Source organism: Sparus aurata, chromosome 1 (assembly GCF_900880675.1).
Source record: "Sparus aurata chromosome 1, fSpaAur1.1, whole genome shotgun sequence".
Taxonomy (NCBI): domain Eukaryota; kingdom Metazoa; phylum Chordata; class Actinopteri; order Spariformes; family Sparidae; genus Sparus; species Sparus aurata.
The window spans coordinates 39760728-39788615 of record NC_044187.1 but is presented as its reverse complement, the minus strand read 5'-3'; the positions used below and the strand labels follow the sequence as shown (position 1 = coordinate 39788615).

Sequence of the window (27888 nt, the reverse complement as noted above, 5' to 3'; positions counted from 1 at the left end):
ATGGCAAGTAGAGCGGCTTACATTTCCACGCCGGAGGCAGAAATCCTCATGGAGGCATACAAGGAGGTAAAAGACATAATTAAAAAGAAAGGCAACACCGCCACAGTGATAAAGCAAAGAGAAAAAGCGTGGCAAAGTATTGCTGACCGCCTGAATGCGTAAGTAGTGCAGAATGACACACTCACCGCTCCGCTGAAACATCACAATTACAATCCAATAGTTAATTCACATCTCCAAAAACGCAGTTGTACTCTGATTATGAATCAGTTGAATTTTTAATTGAAATGGACTGCAGATGAGAGTGAAACTGTGTAAATGTAACTCCATCAGACTGTATAACTCTTTGATAAGTAGATGAGCTAATAATAATAATAATAACCACCTCCGGCGCCAAATACAACTGGCAGATATAGATATGCAGTACAAGAAGAGACAGATGGAAAACCTTGCACTGGAGTCCGAAATACAAAAGAGGACAATTAGAAAATTGGACCTTGAAATAAAAAAACTTGAGCGGGAGGTGAGTTATGCCTTCAGTGCACACTGTATGCTGACTGTAACACAAATGTATTAATTATTATTCTCCTTTCCTCCCCCAGCTCCAAGAAGATGACACATCTTAAATAAAAAAATAAAAGGTCAATCCTCGTCAAGTCAAGTGAGCCACTAGCCTATATGAAGGCCCAAAATGGTGTGTTCCTTTCTGCTCTGACAATGGCAAGTGAGGGACCAATATGTGTTAAATTATTTTAGTTAATATGCATGCTTTAAATTTAAGTTAAATATGTCCTGCAGTGGTAGAGGAATTTGTGTGGGGTTTTTTTTGTTTTTTTTAAATCTAATTTAAATTGATTTGGCTTCTTATGTTTCTGCATCCATTCATTTGTCTGTTCATTTGATGTGTATGGATTTGTCCTGCATTTATTTCAGTGTACAGACATGCAGGGTGTATTATATACAGACCTTTGAATGTGTATTTATCCTTGTGTTGTATAATATGCTTTGATTCTGTGCTTTCCATCTTGTAGAGCAGTAGCGTTCACAGACATTTTGGGGGCCAGGTGCTCAGTGAAAAATAAGGGCACTTTATGCGGCACTTCTGATTCTGTAACTGTGCATAGACTTGGTGCTGCTATGGACTCAATTTATCTGTAGATGAATCTGGAGATTCATCTATCTCAACTTCTTTGCTGGTAGATGGCCTACTGCTTCCCTGCTGTAGCTGCCTAGAATAGAATAATAAGTGTTAGTATAATAAAACCTATTGCCTGTTTTTTAAGGTTGAATGTAGCCTATTAAGGTAAATACAAGATTACTGCAAGTCTTGTAACATATAAATAACTTGTTGGTACAAAATAATATAATTAGCTAAAATAGCTTAATGCCTAATTTAGAACAGCCAAACCACTTTGTGTAGTTAAAAAAAAACGCGGACAGCTTTTAAGATATTTCAGTAAAATTAGAGGAACAGTTCAACTTTAAAATCTGAGCTTTAAAATGCCCTAAACAGTGAACATAACTCTTGACTCTGACCTTTCATCTTCATCTTCCTCCTTGCTGCTGGTGGATGCTTTTATCCAGGAGAGCAGAGAGCTGCTCCCCAGTCATTATGCTGCAATTGGTAAATAAAAAGAGACCAACAATGTGAATAAGACTGTTTGGTTATATTTCAACAAGGCACAGTGCTACTTTTTCTGCAGGCAATTGGGAATTGCCTGTTTGTCATTTAGCAAATAAATTACTGTAAGTGTTAATTATGTAGCCCAATGTTACCTACACAATAGCCTACTAAATATTCATCTTAACCCTTGTACCCTCCTTAAAAAAACTACCTCTAACCACCTTCGTGGCAAAAATGTACACGCACAAAATCTGCCATAAAATCCTAATGCATCAATATTTTTTTCAGCTTTTTTTGCTTGAATCCCTTAATCAACTTGTTCCCTGATCAAAATAATCAAATGTTCATTAATTTTCAGGATTTTAACCCTTTAAATGCCAATTATATTATAATTATCTATAAAAAACCCACAAAAAATGTATTATTTTCCATATAATAAGTAGTAGGCTGATGGGGCTTTGGTGGTGATTAGAGTCTTTGATATATCAAAGATTACCAACAAAATTGATTTGATTGCATTAGTATATTTTCTGTAGTAATAAATACTCCCTCTAACCACCTTCGTAGCCAAAAATGCCCCATTGACTTCCATTAAAACCACATTTTTAAATCTCAGTACCATTACAGTATAAAATCATGAATTCTGTTATGTCAGCATGCCATTTTGAAGAAAAGTAGTTTTATTTGACATTTTTGATGTATTTCACCAGATTCAACCATTTTCCCATTGTAGGCCAATGCATGAAATTCTTGTATTTTTGCCAGTTATATTATGGAGCCGGGTGACTACCAGGGCCCAGTGTGTGTGTGTGTGTGAAATGTTTTTAAATCAACATCTGATTCATCAGTGTGAACTCTTATTGTGCAAACTGCAACAACTTTGGAAATTTAGACAACAAAAAACAAAATAGAACATATGAAATATGAACAAAATATGAAATATAAACAGAAATATCCAGGCATTGAATACACGATGTGTGTGTGTGTGTTTGAGAGAAACAGATAAATGGATTGTGTGTGTGTGTGTGTGTGTGCGCGTGTGTGTGTGCTTGTGTGTGTGTGTGTAATCTGAGGGATAAATAAAATACAAGTTTACAGCTGCTGTTGAAATATGAAAGTTATTGTTTCTTCTTCTTCTTCTGGACAGAAAGGAGGTTTCAAAGTGTGTGTGTGTGTGTGTGTGTGTGTGTGTGTGTGTGTGTGGTCCTGCAGCCTGTGACCTAGTGTTCCCTACAAATGCACACTTGGTGGTGGAAGACCTCTTTTTCATGCCTCTGCACAACCAGCACACACCTCTCCTTCTAGTGGAGCTGGTCAATGGCGTTGTCAGGATAAGAAGTCTCATGTATGCCCGAATCTCTTGGGCATCCACATCACTCCATCCTGACACTGACCGCCTCCCGTATAAGTTTGTCATTTGCAAAATGAGCTGGATCAGGTCAGGAGTGAAGAAAAGGTCAAAAGATGATGCTACATTATGGATTCTTGATATTGCATATCTCGTGGGCCCTGGCATCATGCCGATGGGTGCCTGCATGTAGCACAGAGTCTCAGCATGAGATGGAGACCACACTTGCCCATCCACTGACTTTTAGGATGGACAGGATCCTCAGTGCCCGCTTCACTCTCAGAGGATGGGTCAGAGGCACTCACAGACGTGGAAGACTCCAGTGAGCTTTCTGTGTCAGACTCCCCCTCGAAGATCGTGGTTTCCCCTGATGAATCCTGCAGCTCGCTGTCAGATAAAGGCTGCATGACCATTTCTAATGCCTCTTCTCTTCTGAAATGCCTTTTCATTTTTGCACCCTCTTTGCTCACCAATGAAATGACCCCTCAGACAAGTTGCATGTTTATCTTTGGCTGTGAAAGCAGCCAGGTGCATAAACACACTAACCGTGGTTTTTGCTTTGTTTTTGAGAACAGCAAAGGCATGTTTTCACTCAAGCACCTTTTCAAAGACACATAAACCACATTCCTCAAAAGATGACCTTTCTTCACCCCTGAAGTGATCAGTACGTGCTTACAGATTCTCTCTCTCACACACACACACACACACACACACACACACACACACACACGACCCTGGTAGTCACCTGGCTCCATAATATAACTGGCAAAAATACAAGAATTTCATGCATCGGCCTACAATGGGAAAATGGTTGAATCTGGTGAAATACATCAAAAATGTCAAATATCACTACTTTTCTTCAAAATGGCATGCTGACATAACAGAATTCATGGTTTTATACTGTAATGGTAGTGAGATTAAAAAATGTGGTTTTAATGGAAGTCAGTGGGGCATTTTGGCCATGAAGGTGGTTAGAGGGAGTATCTGTTACTACATAAAATATACTAATGCAATCAAATCAATTTTGTTGGTAATCTTTGATATATCAAAGACTCTAATCACCACTAAAGCCCCATCAGCCTACTACTTATTGTATGGAAAATAATACATGTTTTGTGTTTTTTCTTCAAATAAATAATTAGTCATTTAAATAATAAAACTGGCATTTAAAGGGTTAAAATACTGAAAAATATTGAATATTTGATCATTTTGATCAGGGAACAAGTTGACTAAGGGATTTAAAACTAAAAGAAAAGCTGAAAAATGTATGAGGATTTTTTTTGCAGATTTTGTGCGTGCACATTTTTGCCACAAAGGTGGTTAGAGGGTGCAAAATGCATTACAGGAAAATAAAAGACATGTAAGAGTAAAAGACACTTGATTTAAAAAATTTGACTAAAAAGAGTTCCTACAAAAATCCAGGCCACAAGCTGTAACACAGCCAAAATGATTGCTAAATCAAAAAAAAAAGTTGAGAAAAATGTACAAAAATGCCCGAGGTGGGCACAAGGGTTAAGTAAGTATACTGATAGATTCACCTGCTGTAGGATACCAATGACAAACTCTACCGGTGGTCATCATCACGTCATATCTATTACTGATTTTGGGTAGCGTCTAGCTTGTTAGGCAGTTGAGACAGGCTACTTCACAACAGAGACAAATAAATGCAAGTTATAGCTTGGCAACTGAGGCTTAGGGGGCAAACAACACACTCAACTCGATTCATTTAAGTGTTACCTGGCTGGTGGGCAGGGGAGGAGGTGTGTTTGGGCTGCAGCTGTGCACTGTCTGCTGCTACAACGCGCCTCCGTTTGTGTCCGCTCTGCGCGTTCACGTTGACAGAGGTGTGTGCGGGTGGGGTGGGGGGTGGAGGGAATATTAATTGGGGCATTATTATCACACGCTTTTAATCGACGAGCACTTATAAATGATCATGTCAGCATGGGTCGCAAAAAAATAAAAACGAACTTTCAAAAGGGCACTTGCTTGGTCCAGAGGGCAGAGGGCAGGTGCTTTAGCACCACCTAGTGTCTACCTGTGCATGTCACTGTGTGACTTCAGTTTTGAAAGGAGCTGATGGTTTACCTGTTTTGCTTTGTCCTTATTCAGTGACGTAACAATGTTACACTTTGATGTGTATTTTATACGGAGTATTAGGGCCACACTGAGGAAGAAAGAAAAAGTCATAAATTTGAGAGACTGGTTCTTTCTGCAGAAAAGATGCATTTTCTTTTTTAAAAGTCCTGATACTTATGACAATGTGATGCTGATGTGCCAAAAGATTAAGTATCTCGTTGTTTGTGAAACCTATACTGAAGTACAATTCCATGAAAAGCTCCACAGCCCTCATTTTAACATCTCTCCTCCTTTAAAAACAACGGGTTACAATATGACTTTATTCTCGAAGTCTGAATTTTTTTTCCCCCCCTTTCTCTGTGGCCCTAATATTCCTTCATTCTATATATAGCCTTATAGTCTATGGGAAACTGTTAATTATCTAATGATGGCATCATCTAAAATCATAATTTATCCAAAATGATTGAAATTAATGATCAAACATTTAAATAATGACAGTGGGTCTAGTTATGTGATAACAATGTGTAGTGGGCAGTAGAATATCTATTGGTTTCCATTTGTGGTGACCTCTGACTGAGATAAGGGATGAGATTAAATAGATCCTGGAACCTCGCCTGGTCTGGAGCAGGCTAGCTCCACGGTAACTTATAACATATCCTACTGCCCCCTATCCAGCTTTTGTGCAACCGGATCATGGACAAGTTGAGCCAGGATAACCAAGATATCCCGTCTTAATCCCTTATCCTAGTTTTGTGTAACAGGCCCCTGGTGAGCTTTGTTTATTTGTGACCAACTAAACAAGTTTGCCGTTTGTTTACATGGGGGAGTCATGATCCTTTTTTTTTTTCCCCCTCTGCCATTTTGGAATTCCTCACTGTACAATACAGTTTGCTTGTTTTGTAGCATAAAGAGACAAACTCCATTTTCTCAAACCCTGTTGAAAAGAAAAAAAAAAAAAAAAAAAAAAAAAAGAAACTTTAAAACTGGGGTCGGTAAAACGCCAAGCATGTCAGGCCTGGACTAAAAGGAGGACTCAGATGCAGGGCAGAATCCAAAGTCAACAGACTTTTATTCTGAAAATCAAAACCTTACCTGACTATACTAACAGTAAAACAAAACATTTAAATCAAGGAAATCAAAATCGATCCAAAAGGAGAAGGCAAAGGCTCATACACAGCAATCCATGAGGGAGGAAGAGTCTAATAAATCAAAATCGCTCCACAAGGGAGGAAAACTAAGACTAGGTAAAAAAAAAACACTGCTCTAAGAAAATAAAGCGCTCCAAAAAGAGGAGGAAACAGAGGCTAGCTATCTACTCTGAGTATGTAAAGGAAAATAAGGCGCTCCAAAATGGAGGAAAGCAAAAGACTGACTCTGAAAACCAAAACAAAGGCACTATCAAAATTACAAACAAAATTCACTCTTGAGGCACAAGGAAAAACAGAACAAAAACATGAACTTCGAAACTTAACTAGGCGAGACTGTGACAAAGGGCTGGGGTGCGCGCAGGAACGAGACACACTGGCACAAGACAAACGAAGACAGACTATTTAACACATGAGGTAGAGGGGAACAGGTGGAAACAATCAGGAATCAGGGATGACGTCAGACTGGGGACACATGAGGAAGGGCAAGTGACCTGAAACGATAGGGAGGTTAGATTTTCAAAATAAACCAGGAAATTCACGAGACAAAAACCAAGACAAGACCTCACCGCTGTGTGACAAAGCCAAGGCTTGATTTTTAAAGTGTCCAGTCAGTAACTCTCATCCCCTTTACTCAAGCTCTCTAAAACCACTCCCCCAAAAACCATAGTCTGACTGTCAAGACTAGGCAAAATGACTCAGATGCAGACAGTGTGGTTAATACAGGCTTTTATTCTGAAATTCTTCATATCTACTTCAGAAAGAGTGATGACCAAACAGACTATAAATTCTGAACTCGTCTGCGCAGATGAGGATCTAACAAGAACAAACACGGCACAAAGCACAAAACTGAAATTCGCTCCCGATGGAAGAAAAAACAAAATGCAATATCTACACTGATCTGAATAACACAATGAAATGTTACACAAAAGAAAAACACTCACAATGAGGAAAAGCAAACGGCTATACACAGAAACTACGCTACATAGAGCTAAGAAAGCTACAAATCAAAAACGCTCTAGAAAGAGAAAAGAAAAGCACTATGAAATTAAACTAGCTTCTCAAAAGAACAAGCTGACCAAAACAACTTTAACAAATAAAAATCACTCTTCTTCAGAGAAATTCAAGCGTGGCAATACTTAACAAGGACTGGGGCAAGGCTGTGATTCAGGGCTGGAGGTGCACGACAAGATGAAATACTCCGGCAACAAGACAAGGGAAGACGCAGACTATATACACATCAGGGAAGGGGACACAGGTGAGAACAATCAGGGAGACGTCAGACCGGTGACACAAGAGGAAGAGCAAGTGACCTGAAACGAGAGGAGAGTTACTTTTCAAAATAAAACATGAAATTCACAAGACAGAAAACCCAAGACAGGACAGCCCTCACCGCGGTGTGACACTGACAACTGTGGAATAAATCGCTCCGAGTCCTCACGAGCGGTTTGGAGAACAGTGTGCATCGTTTTCATCACAACAGCTAACTACAAGTAGCTGGGCTTTATTTATCCCACAATGGGGAAATTCACTTGTTACAACAGCTCAAGGTGGAAGAGGAAAAAGAATCAGACAAATATACTTAAAGTTAGACAGAGAAAAAAAACAAGATAAAGATAAAGATAATTACAAAAAACAATAAGATATTTACAAAAATAAATAAGATATTTACAAAAAAACTATAAGATATTTAAAAAAACAATGATATTTACAAAAAGCAAACAAGTGAGTGCAAAGTGATTGATCAGGTGGTGCTTGAGTTAAACAGTATGATCTGCGGTAGCCCTCCTTCTAAGCCTGAAACACACTGGGCCACACGTTGGCCATCTGAAGCGTTTGGGGAGACTCGGGCGAGTTCGGAACAAAGTGCCACCCGCTGTTAAGGAGGCTTATTGCATCTCACACAAGCGCAGAGCCTACACGCTATTGTGGGCTTGGCAGCACAACGATGCGGTATGTTCAATGCAATTTTTCTGCTAAACGGGTCAGAAGAAAGGCAATGGAGTAGTCGGATAAAGGCAGTTGGCTGTTTGTTCGAGTTTGGCTGGTGTGTGGGTGCCTTTACACAGTGGGTATAACAGCCTGCTGCTGAAAGAGCTGTTTAAGGCTTCCACAGTCTGGTGCAAAGGTGTTGTCCATGATTGACATCAGCTTGGCTAACATCTTCGTCTCAAGCACCACCTCTATGGAATCCAGTGGACAGTCCAGGACAGAGCTAGCGCTCTTAAAGTTGTATTTTTTTTGTTATATTTGCTAATAATGTCATTATGATCTGACAGTAGAATAAGACACAAGTCAGCTGTGTGAAACCCAGTGGCTGTAATTTGATTAGAACCTCCATATCCCTACGCATAAGCGGAACTGGGCAACAGGTGATCTGCGAGTGGCGAAATACAGTGCGAGGCCCAGTTGCTGGACGAGAGGTTTATTTTCGATAAAAACGAAACTTAACAGACCGTAGAACCTCCGTATCCCCACACATTAGCGCAAATGCGTAGGGATACGTAGGTTCTATGGTTCAGAACATGTAGTGCCAAAAGAAAGGCCGGTCTGACGGCGATGTAAAGCGCTGTGAATTTTCTCTATACAATGTACACTGTTATAGACTTTTTTAGGTGAGCCTTGTGTGAGAAATTAAATAGTCTTCCTGTTAGTGATCAAATGTGCTGTAAAGACAGGAGGATGAAGGGAGAATGTCACATTTCTCAAGGTGTCAAAAGAGCCACAGGTTGGGGCACATCCCCTACATGGGAAGATACACAAGTTAAAATAAAATGACATTTGCTGTCCCACCTGTTACATCAAAGAGTCACTGTCCTGGGAAAGACAGGATACACCCAAACATCAATGAGTCATTGTTTATGTAAAGAAAATGTTTTATGACTGTTGTAAATGTAGGTAACCTCCTAACTGTTCTGTACTTATGGGGTAACAATTTAGACTTCGGCAGAGAACACTTTCACACATAAACAAACTTGTACAATCCTGCTTTTTCCAACTCCGGAACATCTCAAAAATCAAAGCGATGCTAACAACCAGCCATCTTGAACTTCTAATCCACACCCTGATTTTCTCTTGCCTTGACTGCTGTAATGCTCTTTTCACCTGCCTCAATCGTGCAGCCCTGTCTCGCCTTCAGCTTGTGCAAAGCGCTGCAGCCAGACTATTAACCAATACCAATCGCAGATCCCACATCACACCTATTCTTGCTTCCCTTCATTGGCTCCCAGTAAAATACAGAATAGACTTTAAGACACTACTTCTCACATACAAGGCCCTTCATGGTCTTGCCCCTCCCTACATTGCTGAACTCCTACACCCTTACTCCACCTCTAGACCACTCAGGTCCTCCGACCTAGGCCTCCTATCTATACCCCGGTCCCTCCTCAAATCTAAGGGTGACTGCGCCTTTGCCGTCAGGGCCCCGTCCCTCTGGAACAGTCTACCCCATTCTGTCAGATCAGCTGAATCACTAAATGTCTTCAAAAAACTTCTTAAAACCCATCTCTATCGTCTTGCATTTCCTACAACTGAACAGTAATCTTCCCTGGCACGTATTCGTTCATGTATGTTTGTTTTACTTTATCTTGTTGTTTACTTTTATGCTTGTTTTTTATTATGTTTTACTTATGTTTTATGTTTACTGTACCCTGTACAGCACTTTGCAAACATTGATTTGAAAAAAGTGCAATATAAATAAAAATGTACTTACTTTACTTACTTACTTTGCCTTCTCCTTGCTGCATGTTATTAAAGAGATCTGATTCATACGCCGAAGTCTGAAGTTCTTCAGAGACTTAGCAACTCTCTACCTCACAAAGGAGAATTTCCACAACAATTTGGCGGTGAGGATGAGGATGGATGCTCCGCTGACTGTTGCCTGAGCCTGGACTGAAGGGAACTTCCGGCAGTGAAAGATCCGCTCCGACAAATGGAGGACTGGATCCCACCTAAATTCGGGCACGGGTGGCAGACAACGGACGCTCCATCAAATAAGTGAGTACCAGTGTTGGGTATAGTTACTTTGGAAAGTAGTTAATTAGGTTACAACGTTACCATCAATTAAAGTAATCAGTTGCGTTACAGTGTTACCTATGAATAAAAGGCGTTAGAGTACTCATGCGTTACCAAAAATTAAAAGCCGCTTGCAGCGCCTCGCACATGCTTCAACTTAACTGACACACACACACACAGCCTCCTTTAAATGCAACGAGAAGTCGTGATAATGATGAATAACGTCAGTCATCTAGCATTTTTTGTTTTTTAAAATTCGAAGTGGAATTTTTTGTGGTCGACAGAAGCTTTTCACCAACGCAGAGTGTGCATTTTACCGTTATGTTGTTCTTGTCCTTTTCGCTGGCGAATTGAAAATAATGTGCGTACTTCCACGATGCAAAAGCTGTCCTCTCTGCCATCTTGCCGGGGGTTCGAAAACACACACACACACACACACACACACACACACACACACACACAGGTAACGTAGGTCAGCAGCAGGGCACAGACGCATCACAGCGCTGCGCCTCCGCTGACACATCCGCAGGTGGCACAGTACTGTCTGACAAAAAGTAGGCTGCAGTCGGGATTTTCCTTTCCTTATCTGGAGAAACTCTTAAAATAACGGATTACTTTTTAAAAAAAATAACGAAGTTACTGATTGCTTGACGCACGCGTTACGTTACACGTTACACGTTACACGAAAAAAGTAATTAGAGTACTCTAACGCGTTACTTTGTAACTCACAACACTGGTGAGTACGGCGTTTTGAATCATTTGCTCAATTCTAAAAGCCTAGGTTGACTTTCGTAATCTAAATCCTGTGTGGTAGAAGGTGAGATATAATAGGGTCCGCGTTTTGGTACCGATCCGATACTAAGTAATTACAGGGTCAGTATTGCCGATACCGATACTGATACTTTTTACTTGAAAATTCCTGATCATTTAATGATTTTGAACTTTTGCCTTTAATTAGTTGATCATGATTATGATAATAATAAAACACAGGATTTTAGTCAAATAAAAAAAAATTATATTTAACATAATTAAATCTATAACCTATCTGCATGTGGCCTAAAAAGGAATACTAATGTTCCTTCAACAGATACACAAAAGGGTTATTATATTCTGCCATATTCATCCTTCAGGTTTGAGGTAGCTCTATATACCTTAAAATAAGTACATATTTTTGAGTTCCAGTAAAATAATTAAGGGGCACACAGTAAAACTGAGTGGGCAGAGTTGAGAGAGGTGGAGAGGAGCACTGCGCATAAGAGATGCTGCGATCACACAAACTCTGTGATTTGCTGAACTTAGAGAAACTACAACAAAAATATCAATCTCATCACGCTAGTATCGATCCAATACCAATACTCACCTTGGTATCGATACTATCGATATTTGGATCGATCTGCCCACCCCTACCATATAAAGCTGTGTGTTTGTGGAACGTTTGAGTTAAAGGGCTCAATGAGGAGCGCCTTTTTATTTCCCATATAATACCTGTGTGGTTTTGGGTAAAAACGAGAAATACGAAGAGAGAGAGACAAAAACAACAAAAACAAAAACGAAAGTAAAATACCGAACAACGCAACACTAAATGAGTGAGAATGCGAAAGAACCGCTTGTTTTTTATATATATATATATATATATAAACATGATCTTATGTGAGCTACTGTAATAATGATATGATACAGTATACCATTATATGAGGCCCCACTATGATAAAATGAGTGATAAATGTATACGAAATAAGTATAAAGAATAAACTTTGTTGTGACATTCAGTGACTAGTATACAGATTGTATGCTATAAGGGTGCATTGCTCTGAACGAATGTGTCGTACAAACCACCTGGCTGAAAAAGTTGCTCAAAGTTAGTGTGTGCTTTGATGAGATCCAACCATACACTGTATGGAAAGATCAGTCAGTGCGTTTACATGACACTCAAGAAAACCGAATTACTGCGTTAGTCTGACTATGAACGGATTTTTAAGATGCATGTATACACCTTTGTCTGACTAAAATCGGACCGGATCGGATTTGTCATAGTCGAATTACACCACGTAGATTATTCGATTGAAAGTCGCATTACTCCTGCATGTATACGTTTCCAGCGGATCGGATCAGATTTTGCGTTCCGCGCAGGCGCGAGATTTTTCCCCGGGGCCGTGAGCCGGAAGTAGACGGGCAGCGGCGGCAGCGGCTTTCCTCCGAAATCACGGCAAGAAAGAGCGCCAGAGTGCACATAGTTTGTGTAATTATCATGTACACCATATACGAAGTGTACAAAGATGTAGCTTCATCTCGCTCTTCGTACGCCATCTTTCTTAAATGCCAAGGCAGCTGGTGACGTAAAGAGGTCAGCCGGAGGTGCGCCGTTAACACTAGTTGAAATGGGTACAGCGCCACCTAGCGTACCGGGGTATGACATGCTTTCGGCCAGTAATTCGATTTTCTCACCGGCGTGTATACTCGGATAATTGCAGTTGTCCGACTGAGCAGCATAGGCGAATTATGGCTGTAATCTGACTAAGCTTTGCATGTAAACGCACTGACTGTGATTGTGAAGTTTTGTATGAATGATAAGCCCATTGAAAGTTTAAGCAAATCTGTCCCAGTGAGTCACTGAAATTATGGGGAACAAAACGGGGAAATCAAAACTTTGGTTATGGATGTTCCACTTTGGCACCATATAACTCAGGCGGTGTTTCCAATTAAAGGTACATTAAGCACAGAATGTTTAGAAAGGTGTGGAGTTATGTTGGAAGAAAAGAAAAAGAAAGTAGGGAAGAAAGCAATTGACTGGCAAGCTTTCCAAAAGTGGGAAAGAGAAGCAAAAATTAAAAAAGTAAAATCATTAGCAGGATTAATGATAAAACAGACAGCAGAGGAAAGAAAAGAGGAAGAAATAGAGGAAGAAAGTTTGTGTAAGAGTGAAAGGTATAAGAAACGTAGGGAAAGAGAAAGAAATCTCCCTCCTCCATATGCAATCTCTACTATTACCACCCGCCTGTTAACACCTGTGGCACACGGTGATCTGTTAAAGACTGATCTGATTAATGATCTCCATCTGGGCCTAAAGAACTGTGTCCTGACTACCTGTGTGGGCTGGGTAACGTAGCCCATGACAACTGTGTGCAATCAAACAGACTTGGATTTTAAACAAACAAACAAACTTCAATCTGCTCAGATGATGTATTATCAGAGAGATAACCCGCAGGAACCAGGACAAAAACGGTAGTCCCATCAGAAAAACAGTGGCATGAGGAGCAGAGGATGGAGGCGAGCGGGGCCATACAGATCATTTCAAAGGAGGTACGATGACACTGACAGAGGCAAGATGAAGTGCTACAGCTGTGAAGACTTTGGACATTTGTTATGTGATGGCCCTACCCCCGACTCTTATTGAGCCACACACACATAAACCTTATTGACTGCTAAAAACTAAGAACATTGCCTCCTTACACTATTAAATAGCTTGAGTGCTGTAAGCAACATACATTTTGGGGATATAAAAGATGCAAAATTCCCTAAAGCTGTTGAAGTCAATACTTTTGTCATTCAGCCAAGCATAAATTAAGGTGTTGTCTTCCTAAATCTCACCATGTACCTCCCCCATCCTCCCCCCAAACAAATAGGGGGTGGAGATCATTAAAAACACCTTAGGGTCGTAAATGAAGCTGGTCAACATCCAGCAGATGTTTTAACACAAATGGTAAACATTCTATCAGACCGGGTTGTATAGTTATTGATTTAACAAATGCATATTCTAGCACTCCTGTTCATCCTGACTCACAGTTCTGGGTTGCTTTCACAATCAATGGTAAAATGTTATACTTGGATGCAGATGCCATAGGGTTCTCTTCTCTAATTTCACTTTGGATTACAGTAAAGCTGAGAATTTAGCATTAGTCGCCATTATGTATTTATACACTTGGTCAGTATGTTGGCAATGTTTGTGTATATGTTTTCTTATGCAGGAGCATTGTCAAACTGAGACAGTGTTTCGTTCTTGTTTTCTGGCTGAAAACGGTCCTAAACTTTTAAAGGACAAGTTGCAAATTCTTTTTAAAAATGAAATGCGCTATTTTACTCCGGAAGGTCGTGAATTAGGTCCCGATTACATCCACAATCTTGGATGTTTAAAAAAAAAACTGCGAATAAAAATAATAAAAACAAAAAAAAAACTAGAACTGCAAGCGGTTATGAACGGGGGCCAAGCACCTCTGCGCAACTCAGACCCCACGCACCGCAGAGCCCATGGAAGTTGGCCCCAAAGGATGACGGGCTCGCGGCAAAAGTGAGGACACAGGCCAACGTCTGAGCCGTTGTATTCGCTGTAATGGGAAGTGCACTGGAAGTGCAAAAGGCTGAATGTGTGCCGATTTGGATTTGTTGTAATAAGGCACGCCTACATAGACCAGTCATGAACACCTTCAAGATATGGCCACAGAATTGGCCCTATATCATACCGACCAAATTTCGTAAAAATCGGTTAAGCCGTTCAAGAGATAAAAACTTCCCATCTTTTTAGCGCCCCCTAGTGGCCAAAATTCGCCAAATTCGGCTCATCCCTTTCCAGTGTCATGGCAACCAAGGAAGTCAAATTTGGTGTTAAAAGCATTTAGTTTGACCGAGATATCAAACTGTTTACATTTTTATAGCTAGCTACAGAAATTTGTTCGTTAATAATTTGTGCATTTTTTGACCGAGCAAAATTCTTTTGATAAATTTAGATCAGGTCCAGCTGAAGAGTGTACGTGCCAAGTTTCATGCAGATCGGACAAAATCCCAAGGAGGAGTTCGAAAAAGTAGGTTTTGCATATGTGGCGATTTAGCGAACGAAATGTGCAGCAGAAGTGGGCGTGTCCTATGTCAGAAAACCCAGCTCTATTCAGGGAACATATGGATATAAGGTTTGTGAATGTGTTATTTAAAATGTGAAAGTAACAGGCAAAAACACGATTACATCCATTATAGCCACTTAGTGGAGTACATGTGCAATTTTTGCATAGTTGCCAACTCTCCCGATTCACGCGGGAGACTCCCGATTTTTAACCCTATCTCCCTCGACGCTCCCGGTCAGTAATTTCTCCTGTTAATCTCCCGATTTTACAGTAAAGGAAACAAGTAAGATTGTGTCCCTATATTTGTTGCAGTATCTGGCAACCCTGGCCTGCCAAAATCATTTGATTTTGATGATGACGTGATTTTTGTCTGTTTAATATCACGAGCGAATGGGGAATTTAAGTTGCACACAGTGAAGGCACCACACCCCAAGTTATCTTGAAATCGATTATTATTGTCATTACTGCTATTTGTATAATTTCTACAAGTCACCGTTGAAGTTGAGTGACTGAAATCCTCGTCATCCTATTCAAAGGCTGCAACAGGCGACTCATCGAACCGGGGTGAAGTTAGTTTCAGTTTGGATATTCTGTGGATATCTACTCGGGTCCAGCTGAGACTTTACTGAGGTTCTCCCAGTGTCAGCAGCAGGAGGACGGTCAGCTCACCTCTCAGAGCCTCGCGCTGAATCACTGGAGACTGATTTAGGGACCGTCATTAAATTACTTAGCATAAATATATTAATAAAAAATAACTGCTGTTTTTTAGAATATCTTTCATGTCATGTGACCCAGTGACTCCAAACCAGCTGCAGATTGTATCAGTAAACTGGACGAGTAAGACACCTATTGTTATTGTATTTTAGTGCTTCCTCTATTTAATATGAATATTAATATGCAGAAATTATGATTATTTTTCTCAATAGCTTCCATGTCATGTGGCTCACTGACTTCTGAAATGCTCAGGATGTTAACATATTTTCAAGCATCAATGTCAGCTTCTACACTATTTTGTCTCATGTCTTAGATTCTGATTCTGAAATTCTGAAAATGATTTTCTTTTCAAAAATCTCACGAGTAGGTGAGATTTAAAGGGTCATTTTTTTTTAAAAAATTCCGGGGGGGGGGGGGGCATGCCCCCAGACCCCCCTAGTGTTGCTAGGTTATCACCTCAGAGCACAGCTGCTATAAAAAAAAAATAGGGGAAACACTGTTCTAAGAATTTTGGACATGTGTGGTTTAAAATACAAGGCAAGAAATTATGACAAATAAATCGCACACCTGGCGAAGGAACCTTGTTACTTGGACCTATATACCGATGAAAAAAATCTCCCTATTTTTCACAACCCAATGTTGGCAAGTATGTTTTTGGTATGGAAGAACTGTGTCCTATTCTATCTGTATCACATAAATTTCAAAGCTCTCAGCATAAAAGTTTGGCTGAAATTAATGTTTGTTGTTTATCTTGTAATAACCCACGCCCACATTGAGCAGTCATGACCACCTTCAAGATATGGCCTCAGGATTGGCCCTACATCATACCGACCAAATTTCGTAAAAATCTGTGTAGCTGTTCAAGAGATATAAACTTCCCATATTTTTAGTGCCCCCTAGTGGCCAAAATTCGCCAAATTGGGCTCATCCCTTCCCAGTGTTATGGCAACCAAGGATCTCAAATTTGGTGTTAACAGCATTTAGTTTGACCGAGATATCAAACTGTTTACATTTTTATAGCTAGCTACAGAAATGTGTTTGTGAATAATTTGCACATTTTTTGACCGAGCAAAATTCTTTTGATAACTTTAGATCAGATCCAGCTGAGAGTGTACATGCCAAGTTTCACGCAGATCGGACAAAATCCCAAGGAGTTCGAAAAAGGTAGGTTTTCCAGTTTTTGCGATTTTGCGAAAAAACGTTCTAACCGGAAGTGGGCGTGGCCATCGCAAAGTGATTCAGCTCCATTCAGGGAATCTGGGGATACAATTTTTGAATGTACGACATAAGGTTTGGGAGTTACAGGCAAAAACGCCCTCTGCAGGCGGATATATGTAGTGTTCTGTGTCTGAGATATTCGCAGGAGTCTGGACCAACCCTCTAAATTGCACCGGCCTCCCTTGCCCGGTTTAGCCTGCAGCACCACTTTTAGCCAGAGAAAAATAGAAATAAAAATCTTTATAATTACAATAGGGTTCCTAGCACCGCTGGTCCTAGACTTGGCCCCCTAAAAAACGATTGCCTTATTAAATTTAGCAGGCTATTGTTGTCCATGGATTTGATACATTTGAGATCTCCCAACCCCTATGACATCACATATGGGGGTAGACATTTGGCCATGACTGACTATTGGACTTGGGTTCCTGACGCAGAGAAAGCTTTAACTGACTTGAAACAAGCTTTATCGAGTTCCCCTTGCCTAGACTATCAGACATTACCAAATCTTTTTATCTTTTTGATTCTGATCATAACGAGTTTAGTAACAGCAAATTCTAAGTCAGTCACATGGTGATAAACGACCTGTGGGATACTATTCAAAAAAGGATTTCCACAGCAGAGAGAGGTATGTTTGCATGCCTCAAGGCTGTAGCGGCTGCTACTGAAGCAGTTCTTACCCCAGTTGACATTGTTGCTATGTGCCCTTTGAATGTACATGTCCCACATGCTGTCAAGTCTCTTATGTTACAGTAAAAACCACCCACCTAACCACAGCTAAGCTACTACACTTGCAAAATGTGTTGCTGAAAATTGTTCATGTAATTTTAAAACAAAGTACTGTCTTTTACTGTCTGTTTTTTTTTTTCATTTTAGGGACCGGGAATAATATCACAGTACATACTGACTCTCAGTATGCATTCAGTGTATGTCATGATTTCACACATTATAGGAAATCAAGGTTTCTTACTTCTACAGGATAATCTACAGCTCCCTAAAATCTCATCATTAACCCTTTGTCTGCATTACTTCTACCTGTGCAAATGTAAAGCTCATACAAGTGCTAATGACCCAGTGTCACTGGGAAAGGCAGATGCTAAAATAGCCCATCAAAATCGAAATCAGAATACTGTATCAATCCCCTAGGGGAAATTGTTTTTTGGTTCAGATTTACTCCGTGTAAAGTAAAATAGAAATACAGCATGAGTGGAAACAAGTGCTATGATAAACAGTAAAATAGACAATAAAATGAAATTAAAAATCAAATAATACAATAATAAAGTAGACAATCTTGGAATATATACAATATACAGTGAAATAGTAAGCATTATAAGTGAAAATTAAAGCTGCAAGTAGCATTGAACGGGCCCTCGCAGTCCACGCGCGTCGGGGCGTGCTACTGTCGATGCATGCTGCTGTCAGGGCATGATGCCGTTGGGGCATGCTCAAGCAACACCTTCCGCTGAGGAAGACTTGCTTTATAATTCGGTGGACTGCTATTGCCGGTATGAAATAATGTACGATGAAGTCAGAAAAACTGTGTGACCTGCTGCATGATTCCCCAGATAAAGACTGAGTCGATAGTTCGCCTCTGGAGCTGGCTGAAGAGAATGTGCACACGAGGCATGATGCAATGAAATAGTTTCAGGAAGAAGCTGAACAAACCTTCCAGCTTCTCGCACAGTGGTAGGCACAAACTCCCCTAATGGTTTCAAAACACTGGATAATGTCACCTTTGTGCTAAAACAGTGTTCACTGCACAGATATGGAAGCTCCATCTTACTCTGTTTGCTCTTGGGAATCTGTGTGCCACCACTCTCTCACACACATTGGTTCTCTTGAAAAAAATCCAGAGAATCCAGCCAGGTCAGAGAAGAACTGATTAACTGATGGGTTGTGAGATGTCACCTGCTGCATGATGAAAGCTGAAGAGGAGGAAATTGCAGCTCATGGGGGAGTTGCTGTTGTGCTTGTCCCTCTGGGGCTTCCACAGCCAAAAGTGTAAGTCCTACATCTGAAATAAGACCATCAGCTGAAAGCCAACAAGATTTCCTACATGTCTATGTATATATTGTCTATGTGAAGTGAAAGATGTCGGATCCAAATCAAGCTGAAGATAATTTTTTTCTCCAGTTCTTCCAGCTGCTCTCCACTGTAGCTATGATGTCACGCATTCTAGTTCACGCAATACCAGTGTTGGGAATAACAGCGTTAGAATAAACGGCGTTACTAACAGCGTTACTTTCTTTCAGTAACTAACCAATTACTATTTCCATCGTTACAATGCCGTTACCGACTATTAAATGTGGCGCGTGACAAACTGAAGCTGATCATTGAAGCAGTTGTCATCCGACTCGGCTCTCAGCCACCGGAGCTGCAGAGCTGTATTTTTTTTCCTCTGGTGAGAGAGGAGGGAGGAGCGAGACAACCGCATAAGTGATGATGATTGGCTCTGTAAAGTTGAGTGAGAGTTCTTAAGCCAATCAGTGGCAATGTTAAGCGTACACACAAGCCACATACACACACAGCAGCCTCACACACTCAAACTAGCAGAGGGGAACTGCGGCAATGGCGAGTCCGGAGGGAAAGTTATTGTTTTCAAAGTGGAAGTACAGACACTACTTTAATCTCCTTTGTCCACGTCCGTTGTAAGCAACTCTGATCTAATGAAGCATCTCTCAATGGCACACGCTTCTACAAAACTAACACTGGCCAAAACTCTGTTGATGATGATAGCCAGCCAGGTGTGGCTAACGTTTTGATAACTTTTTGTCAGGAGGGTCCACAGATGCTACATGCAAAGTTTGGTGCAAATTGTCTAGGAGGAGTTCGAAAAAGTAAGTTTTTCATTTGTCGCAATTTTGCGAATGGAAAGTTATTGCAAAGTGGGCGTGGCCAACACCACACAATTTAGCTGTATTGAGGGAACATGTAGATATAAGGTTTAACAATGTGTGACACATTATGTGGGAGTTATGGGCCAAAACTCTTTCACGTGTAAAATAGTGGACAATAGCGCCACCTGCTGGTGATTTTTGGTGTGTGAGTCACAGGGGCCATTCTATAGCACCTCTATGAATTTCATTTCCATAAGTGTTATGGTGTGGGCACAGGGCCAAATATAAAATTAAACTGTCACCAGAGCGCCACCAAGTGGCGGATCAGTAAACCCTTTATCAGCTGTCCTCAGGACGGCACTGACAATAAATGTACAAAGTTTCGCATTAATCCGATGAACCGTTGTGGAGATATAAAATAGTTCAATTTAAAGAGCGCCACCTTGTGGTCATCGCCTCAAATTTTGCTCAGGGGCTCATGGGGAAGTAGTATCCTGAGTTTCATGTCACTAGACCTGACCACTGTGGAAATATCTAAGACTTCCTGTTTTGATCAAAATCTGCAGGAAGTTGTTATTTAATAACTTTGAAATAATTTGTCCTAATTAGAATCCTATAACAAATTTTTGTCAGGAGGGTCCACAGATGCTGTGTGCCAAATTTCGTGCAAATCGGTGAAATCGCCTGGGAGGAGTTCGTAAAAGTAGGTTTTTTATTTGTTGTGATTTTGCGAATGGAAAGTTATTGCAAAAGTGGGCGTGGCCTATACAACACAATGCAGCTGAATTGAGGGAACATGTAGATATGAGGTCTAACAATGTGCAACACATTATGTGGGAGTTATGGGCCATGATTCACGTGTAAAATCGGTGAAATCGCCTGGAGGAGTTCGAAAAAGTAGGTTTTCGACATTTTGCGACGTAGCGGAAGAAAACGGAGGCGGAAATGGGCGTTGCGGAAAAACCACGAGATTCAGCACAATTCACTGAACACGTGGATATAAGGTTTTTGAATGTGCGACAAAGTATATGGGAGTTATTAGCCAAAACGCACTTTCCTTAATAACAGCGACACCTAGTGGTGGAAATTCAGGACTACAATAGATTATAACATTTTTCGCCAGGTGTGACTTATATTCCAAGTTTGGTGAGTTTTGGGGTATGTTCAGGCAGTGAAAAATGCGATCATTTTGGACAAAGAAAAATAATAATCCTTTGAAAAACAATAGGGTCCTTGCAGGTTCCCTGCTCGGGTTCTAATAAGAATTAAAGCTGCAAGCAGCGATGAACGGGCCCTCGCAGTCTGCGCGTGTTGGGGCATGCTGCCGTCGATGCATGCTGCCGCCGGGCTTGTCAACGCAACACCTCCCGTTGAGCACGTTTTTCCTGTGATTTGGTGGGCTGCTCCTCCTGCCGGTATTAAACAATGTATGCTGAAATCAGAAAAACTCCCTGCAATCTACATAAAGAACTAATTATGTCAGGAGTACAGTGTTCGACCCTATAGACGGCTAAACAGCATGATAGCTTTATATACTGACTGTTAACCACAGTAAATAATTCGACCTTTAAACTCTAATAAGCATGGTCACAATCACAACAAATAGACTGAGTTGCAAAATCGGCATTACAATTGTAATATTCATCATTAAGTCCTCACAATCCAAATGTAACTGCAGTGCAAGCAAAGTGCAGCTAACTACTAATGAGACACAGGCTACTGAGCTAACTCAAACTCACACAACATATTTCCATAATGCTTATGGATCCATTCCCCATAAGCTGGTGAAAACGGCACTGGATCGGCACCATGTCCGAGGTAAGATCAGGGACCTCATCTTGGACTACTCCAAGAGTTTCAAGCTGAGAGTCACACTGCATGAAAAGTGGGATTTTCGTCAGTATGCGGCACTGTAGATTGACGTGGAATTTCAGGTTTGCGACTGCAAGTGGCAATTTGCAGGCAACACCGAAAACTGACGTAAATTGTCGTAAATTGACGTGGGCCTTGCTTGGCAGTTGTCCCCCCATGACCCCCCTCCCCCTGATTCTAGGGGAGGCTTTAACATGTAAATGAAAATGCTGTGAGCTACACAAATGCAAATCAGGGTAGCAGGGGGAGTTTTACCCCAGGTGACCTTTTTCTAAAAGGTGTTAACTTCATTTTAAGAAAATCTCTGGTATAAATAGATGAGGCTCAGGCCCCGTCCAGACGACAACGCCGTTTTGCAAAAACGCACATGTATTGCATTGTTTTGGCCGACCGTCCATACGGATCCTGAAAACGCAGCGCCTGAAAACGCACTTTTTTGAAAACGGGTCTCAGGGTGGAGAATTCCGAAAACGCAGCCCTCCCGTTCTCATGTGGACGGCGAATCCGCATACTTTCCAAAACGATGACGCCATCGCCCCACCCCGCGACGCCCCATAACAACAACAACAACAACAACGGCGGCCTGCATGCTCGTGTTCGTGCTGCAGAAGATATTGAGCCTTTCTTGCAACTTACATGCCTTGTAGTTGAGTGTGAGCCGTAGCAGCATTACCGGTCCACACAAACGATTCTGGTTTCCTTGCACTAGCCATTTTCATCATCTTCTTGCTGTGTTCGGTTTCTCCGTCTACTGTCTGTTTTACAGCGCGCAAGCTTGATGCACATGCTCCGTGTCTTCTTCTCCGTTTTTGGTGAATGTCAAGCGCCACCTATTGGCCTGGAATATGAACTACAGCGTTTTCGGTCGTTTTCAGTCGTTTTCAGTGAAGACGTGTGGACGCAAATATTCTTAAAACGATGACGAGGAAGACAGAGAAAAAAAAGATTGTTTTCACCCGTGTGGACGGCCCCTCAGTATCCACCTTATTCCTGACTTCGTGAGTTTACCCATGGTTCATAGCGGTATTCGGTTATGCTCTTCCGGTTGAACTGGCTGACCTCGGTGTTTACGTTAATGTAGCTGTCATGCTCGATCTAAAACCGGCTTTTAGCACAAAGAAAGCGACAGAATGGATAAAAATCGGCGGTGGATACACAGTACAGATGTTTTAATAAGTCGTGAGGACAGTTCTCACAGTGCCTCACCCGTCAGTTCTCACGGAGTAGGCAGATGACATGAAGCATTAGCACGGCATTAGATTATGCTAATCTTATATTTTCTGAAGATGTTGACGGTGGAGAAGTACGCAGTTACAAAAGCACAGAAGCATACAACTACCTGCACAGTAACAAAATAGGTAAAGTACTGTTGAAGAAACACAGCGAGTTTATATTTCTGAAGGCAGCAGTAGCGCCCAGCAGGAGTGTCAATCAAGCTAAACATACAGCGTGGATAATGCTGAAGGAAAGTGAAGCCGTGGAGACAGGCGGCTGCTCGGACATTGCTGGGTTAGGAAAGTCATGCAGCAGCTATTCTGTGGAAGATATTCATAAACCCAAATATTTATTTTAGTGTCAAAGCCGCGAGCCGCGCTAGTCTCCGTTCCTCCTTCCTCAGCATGGCGTGTAGGGCGCAGGGCAGGACAAGTTTGTCTCAGTGGTTGATGTACTACACGAGACGTTTCTGAAAAAAACTTCAATTTTCATGAATTGTTGTGGCAACCAACAACGGCACATGTTGTACCTGAGCTCATTTTAAAAACAATTTAGCTCGTATGACCTAATGCTAGTTGTTTAGGGCTAGCTTAGCGGCAGCGGCCATCATGCAGTTGCAAGGCAACCGGAAACAGAAAACTGCTGGCGGAAGTAGTTATCTGTCATGGCAGCCCCCATAGGCTCCCGAGGAAACAGGTGGATAGCCTAATTATAGACCCTTATATTTTAGCTTGAATTGATTTATCTAATTAAAGTATGCTAGATTAATTACTGTGTATGTCATACACAGTAAAAAAGATTATTCATTCTTTTGTTTCTCACTCTCTCTCCTGGGAACAAGTTAAAGATAAAACTCCAGTTGTTAAGAAGTTCAAATTTGCATGAAATATTTTGAGATAACCAAGATATTAAAATGATAAAATAATAAATAATAAAAAAAAAAGAAAAAGTATTTCTATAATTTCATGGGTTCTGAATGTTTTAAAAGCAGTTAAAAAGTAATTCTTATTGTGTGTGAGAGCAGAGACGTTCTACTATGGTGAGAGTTCATGACCTGTACAAGTTTTTACACTTCCGGGTTGACCGGAGCGTGAGTGACGAGGAAGAAGGAGCGGAGAGTTAATGGCGTCGAGCCGCTGACAGTGGACTGTGTGTGTCATCAGTGTCGTGTTTTATCACTAACAGACCGTGAACTGTTGTCAGACGACGTGCTGTGAGTGTGAGAGTTTGACTCTCCATCGCAGTCGAAGTGTTTGTGTTTTAATGGACACGAAGCAAGTTAGGCTAAGCTAGCTAGCAGGAGCTAAGCTAGCTGGCAGGAGCTAGGCTAGCGGAACGGTCATTGTCGAGAGGACGTCTGCGCGGACGGGAGGAGCTTTGCCGGGTCGCCTTGAAGAATGTCGCCGACGGACGGAGCTTCACTGCCGCAGAGGGACACGGAGGTTTATCGCTGCGAGTATTTTGTTTTCACAGACTAAACTCGCCTCATAACAAGGCCGCGACCTCCTGTTAGCTCGGAGCCACGTCTGGAAGTCCAGATTTACACGATGCCGATAATGACGCCATTGTGTGTAAGTAACTGTTACTGTTTTCTCCCTCGTTTAATTTTACTGTGACTTAAGTTTCTTTATTCATACCACTCTTTTTAATTGTTTTCCAGCTGCCTGTAAGACATTACGAGACAGTACGCAGGACAACAAACAACCAGATCTTGCATCGCAGGCTGACGCTGTGAGGAGTTCAGCTCGGAGTCAGAACAAAGAGGGTAAGATTTATTAGATCCGTTTTTGGTCAATGTGACTATTATTCTATTAAATAATAGATGTTTTGTATCCACACGCAGTGCATCGCGCAGTACTGATCGTCTTTATTTTTTGTCTCTACAGCTGCTGGAAGCGAGACAGTGTGCTAGCTGAGCATGAGGTGGACCTTTGGAAGTGCGCCGCCATGGACCTGATGTCTTACGAGGAAGACGGCACAAGATGGCGGGGTGTCTGGATGACTTGTGCGACCTCCGACCTTTCGCAGCCGGGAGCTCACTGAGCTCTGTGCCACACTGCAGTCACATGAGAGGCGATTCCGAAGTACAGGGCAACGCTGCCCTGTACTTCGGAAGATGTCTGCTAAAACAGACACTTCGCGGTCCTGTAGGATTTTGGGCCTCTTGTGAGCTTCCCGTTTGTTGTGTGGGCAGATTATGTTTTATACATGTTGTGTGTTTGCGCTAATAAAACTCTTTCTTTGAATAAACAACACCTTCCTGGTAAATGTTCCTTTTCTCATTAAATTCATTCATGTCCTTGATGATATCATAAATATAAATGAATGAATGAATTATATATATATGTGTATATATATATATATATATATATATATATATATATATATCTCACTGGGGTTTACATTTATAATGACCCAGGGGGACCAATCACGAGTGATTTTGCTTGTTTATGAGTAGTGGTTTCATCCAATACTGAGTGAGGATATTCAATCCAGCCCACACATTCTCTGGCAAGGCGTGGTTTCGCTGCTATTCATATGCAAATTGGAGCTGTTCGCACCTCCGGGAGCTCCACTGACGTCATGGTTCGTTTCCGACAATTTTCTGCACAGACAAACGCCACGTTCACAGCCTGTAAATTGTCGTTAACTGCCGAAAATTAGGGAGATTTCCGGGCGTTTAAGGGGCCGAAAATCCTACTTTTCATGCAGTGTCACCTCTGGGACAGTCACATCCAAGTGGCATCGGCTGGAGAAGGGGATCATCACTGGATGCACTAGTTCAGTGATTCTCTTTGCCTTGGGGATGAACATGCTGGTCAAGTCAGCCGAAGTGGAGTGCAGAGGCCCACTCACCAAGTCTGGAGTCCGCCAACCCCCCATCAGAGCCTTTATGGACGACCTGACAGTTACAACAATGTCAGTGCCAGGGTGCCGTTGGATCCTCCAGGGCTTGGAGAAGGTCACTACCTGGAATCGGATGTGTTTCAAGCCTGCAAAATCCAGGTCCCTGGTGCTCAAGAGAGGGAAAGTGACTGACAAGTTCTGCTTCTCTCTCGACGGCACCCAAATTCCATCGATCTCCGAGAAACCCATCAAGAGCCTCGGCAAGACCTTCGATCACAGGACGCTGCATCCATCAAGGCCACAAATCGGGAGCTGGAGGCATGGCTGTCAGCAGTGGACAAGTCGGGTCTGCCTGGTAAATTTAAGGCTTGGATTTACCAGCACGGTATTCTCCCCAGGATTCTGTGGCCCCTGCTTGTGTATGAGTTCCCAATAACAGCAGTAGAGGGCTTTGAGAGGAGGATCAGTCATCACATCCGTAGATGGCTGGGTCTGCCACAAAGCCTGAGTAGCATCGCTCTGTAAGGGCAGAACAACAGACTGAAGCTCCCCATTAGCAGCCTGAATGAGGAGTTTATGGTTACCTGTGCAAGAGAGGTGCTGCAGTACAGGGAATCCAATGACCCGAAAGTCTGGGTAAAGACAGACGCAGACTGGTCCGAGACGAGGTGAGAGCTGGGGTGGAGGAACTACGTGCTAGCCAGATGGTGGGGATGCGACAGCAAGGCGCATGGATGAGATGGGAACAGGCAGTGGACTGCAAGATCTCCTGGTCCGAGCTTTGGCAAGCTGAGCCGCACCGGATCAAGTTCCTGATTGCGTCCGTCTATGACGTCTTACCCAGCCCATCCAACCTCTTCTGTTGGGGCAAGGTTGACACACCATCATGTCCTTTGTGTCTCAGAAGAGGGACACTAGAGCATATCCTCAGCTGTTGCCCAAAACCCTGGGAGAAGGACGCTATACTTGGCGCCACGACAAAGTGCTAAAAGCAATAGCAGAAACCATCTTCACCAGCATCACCCAGAACAAGCCTCTTCGACCAGCAAAGCAGGCGATTGCTTTCGTCAAAGCAGGGGAAAGGCCAAAGGCCCAGCCAAGGGGGGCAGTTAGACTCCTTGGAACCGCACCGGACTGGCAGATGAAGGCCGACCTGGGGAAGCAGCTCAGATTCCCACAGCACATCGATGAAACCACCCTGAGGCCAGACATAGTTCTGTTCTCAGATTCATTAAAACAGGTGGTCCTACTGGAGCTGACAATTCCCTGGGAGGAGCGTATGGATGAGGCAAATGAGAGAAAGCGCGCCAAGTACACCGACTTAGTGGAGGAGTGCCGCAGACGGGGATGGTGTGCCCGGTGTGTGCCAATAGAGGTGGGCTGTAGAGGCTTCGCAGCACGATCTCTCTGCAAAGCATACAGCCTGCTTGGCATCACAGGTGCACGCCAGAGAAAGGCTATCAGAACCACCACAGAGGCAGCTGAGAAGGCCTCTAGATGGCTGTGGATCAAGAGGGGCGATCCGTGGGTACACGCTACATAGACACAAGTGGAGACTTGATCAATCCTGGCTGGGTCGCCTGGGTGAGGGTGTATGGTGTTGAAAGACCCGAAACACCCAATGACCCCAGGTTCCATCACTGACGATGTGTCTAAGTGCATCAATAGATGTATATTCAACTACCTTTGTGCAGTCCTAGTGTAGTGGGCAAGATGGCGCCTGTGACTGGCAGTGCCACGGCTCGTCTCCTGCTGTATAGTTTTCTAATGGTCATCTTTACAACATATGTGATCATATCAGCCCGTATTTCAAATGGATGTGTCTCAGCCTTACGGATCTATGATCGGGACTCTGTTTAGTATCAAAGAGTCGATTTCCTCCTCCCTTCATCAACGACTCACCTGAGTACTGGCTGCTTTGTCGGGCGCCGGGCAGAGTCCGCAGGAAATCGAGGAAAAGAGGCTCGCGTTCCGGATTCCAGGTCAAGCGAAGACGCGCTGCAGCACGCCTGGGCTCTGCCATCCTCGGCCATGGAGAACGCGCAAGCTGTCTGCGCTGGATTCCTCTCCTCAATGTGTGTGACAGCACGTCCACGCTGCTGTCTGCTTGGGCCACAACGGAGGTCCTGGAGCCTACACAGCGCTGGAGTAG

The 27888-nt window shown here is 42.3% G+C and overlaps 1 pseudogene; it reads left to right on the top strand.

Moving 5' to 3' along the window:
- Nucleotides 1-27888, top strand: LOC115581316 (uncharacterized; annotated as a pseudogene).